This window comes from Pristiophorus japonicus, chromosome 9 (genome assembly GCF_044704955.1).
Source record: "Pristiophorus japonicus isolate sPriJap1 chromosome 9, sPriJap1.hap1, whole genome shotgun sequence".
Lineage (NCBI taxonomy): Eukaryota > Metazoa > Chordata > Chondrichthyes > Pristiophoridae > Pristiophorus > Pristiophorus japonicus.
Window position 1 is genome coordinate 27,527,374 of NC_091985.1, and position 2,455 is coordinate 27,529,828.

Sequence of the window (2,455 nt, forward strand, 5' to 3'; positions counted from 1 at the left end):
GCTTGACCCTCTGTCCCCTAGTATTTCCGGAAGGTTATTTGTGTCTTCCTTAATGAAGACAGAACCAAAGTATGTGTTCAATTAGTCTGCCATTTCTTTGTTCCCCATGATAAATTCACCTGATTCTACCCTCTGTAAACAAGAGATCATACAAAACTCGCACGAAATCCAGTTCATCCATCACCCCGATGTTCGCTGACCGACATTGGCTCCCGGTTAAGCAATGCCTCGATTTCCAGATTTTCAGCCTTATTCTCCCCCGCCCCTGCAGATATCTGTGCTCCTCCAGTTCTGGCCTCTTGTGCATCTCTGATTATAATCGCGCTACCATTGGGGCCCTGCCTTCAACTGTCAAGGCCCGAAGCTCGGCGATTCCCTCCCTCAACCTTTCTGCTTCTCTAACCTCCTTCAAGACACTACTTAAAACCTACCTCTTTGACGAAGCTTTTGGTCACCTGTTCGAATATCTCTTTATTTGGCTCGGTGTGTCGAAGGATAAGGGGTAAGCCATTTAGGACTGAGATGAGGAGAAACTTCTTCACTCAGAGAGTTGTTAACCTGTGGAATTCCCTACCGCAGAGAGTTGTTGAAGCCAGTTCGTCAGATATATTCAAGAGGGAGTTAGATATGGCCCTTACGGCTAAAGGGATCAAAGGGGTATGGAGAGAAAGCGGGAAAGGGGTACTGAGGTAAATGATCAGCCATGATCTTATTAAATGGTGGTGCAGGCTCGAAGGGCCGAATGGCCTACTCCTGCACCTATTTTCTATGTTTCTATGTGTCAAATTTTGTTTGATAACGCTGCTGAGAATGTTTTACTACGTTAAAGGCGCTATCAAGTTATTGTCTGCGGTAAAGGTGCTGTGGTGAGATGTTGTACGGGGTAAAAGTGCAGCGGTGAAATGCTGTGAGGGGTCAAAGTCCTGCGGGTGTGCGATGCTTTTCCGATAGACGGCAGCAGCGGAGGAGGTTGCGCGTTCTGCGGTGGAAGTCGCGCTTCGCACAGGTGAGCTCTTTGGTCGTTACCTGGCTCAGTGGCGGGTGAGAGAGAGCGAGAGAGGGGGGGGGGCAATGACAATACCCGGATGCCAGAGGCAAGCAACAGCGCGAGCTGGAGTCAGTGCGTGAAGAGACAGGGCGAGCGGGTAAGGAGCGCGCGACACCCCGCTCCCAGCAACGGCTCGGCGTTCCACCGCGGCTCGCGCGGGGACTCTGGCCCAAGGGTCAATGTGAGAGAGGGGGGTCCCCTCGGAGGGTCAGTGTGAGGGAGGGAGGGAGGGGGGGGCCCTCGGAGGGTCAGTGTGAGGGAGGGCCCTCGGAGGGTCAGTGTGAGGGAGGGAGGGAGGAGGGGGGGGCCCTCGGAGGGTCAGTGTGAGGGAGGGAGGGAGGGGGGGGCCCTCGGAGGGTCAGTGTGAGGGAGGGAGGGGGGCCCCCTCGGAGGGTCAGCGTGAGGGAGGGGGGGGCCCCCTCGGAGGGTCAGTATGAGGGGGGGGGCCCTCGGAGTGTCAGTGTGAGGGAGGGGAGGTCCCCTCGGAGGGTCAGTGGGGGATGTGTGGGGGGGCGGGGGAGGAAGCTGCAAGGCTCCGGCTACCACATCCACCGTGGGTGAGTCGCATCTTTTTTTCTCTAGGTAACTGACAGTGCTCCAGTTTTCAGACTACTGAATAATCAACTCGGACGGTTTAATTTTTCGATTTCTTCCTGGGAGCCGCAGAATAGAGATGGAGGGGATGGTCAGTCTGAGTAACGGCATGGCCTATGTGTCGGTTTGCCTGTGTGTGTTGTGAATGCTGTCCGCAGGGAGCTGCTTTCTGTGTGATTCTTGCAGCAGCCGCAGCCATCTGTGCCGCCCGGGAGCTGCCCGTGCCGTTTCTCATTGCGCGCTTTGATTCTACAAATGGTTTAATTTGGTCCGTCTCACTGCGCGTGTTTCCACTTCCCCGGTCCCTCTCCCGGTCTCCCCCTTTTCTCGTCCTCTCTCCCCCTTTTCTCGCCCTCTCTCCGTCTCTTTCCCCCCCCCCTCGGTCTCTTTCCCCCCCCCCCCTCGGTCTCTTTCCCCCCCCCCCCCCTCGGTCTCTTTCCCCCCCCCACCCCCCTCGGTCTCTTTTCCCCCCCCACCCCCCTCGGTCTCTTTCCCCCCCACCCCCCTCGGTCTCTTTCCCCCCCACCCCCCTCGGTCTCTTTCCCCCCCCACCCCCTCGGTCTCTTTCCCCCCCACCCCCCTCGGTCTCTTCCCCCCCCCCCCGGTCTCTTTTCCCCCCCCCCCTCGGTCTCTTTCCCCCGTCTCTTCCCCCCCCAACCCTCGGTGTCTCTTTTTCCCCCCCTCCAACCCCCCCTCGGTGTCTCTTTTCCCCCTCCCCCTCGGTGTCTCTTTCCCCCCTCCCCCTCGGTGTCTCTTTCCCCCCTCCCCCTCGGTGTCTCTTTCCCCCCTCCCCCTCGGTGTCTCTTTCCCCCT

The 2,455-nt window shown here is 58.2% G+C and overlaps 1 protein-coding gene across 5 annotated transcripts in view; it reads left to right on the forward strand.

The window, feature by feature from the left end:
• Positions 1-1,046: 1,046 nt before the first annotated feature.
• The window catches only part of cnsta (consortin, connexin sorting protein a), a 106,994-nt gene continuing 105,585 nt past the window's right edge, over positions 1,047-2,455 (forward strand). For 4 of the 5 annotated variants that reach the window (XM_070889205.1, XM_070889206.1, XM_070889204.1 and 1 more), the window contains exon 1: positions 1,047-1,145. The gene's annotated coding sequence lies outside the window, so the exon portion shown is untranslated. Of the gene's footprint in view, positions 1,146-1,563; positions 1,606-2,455 lie in introns of those variants that run through there. The other variant, XM_070889208.1, reaches the window with a different exon arrangement.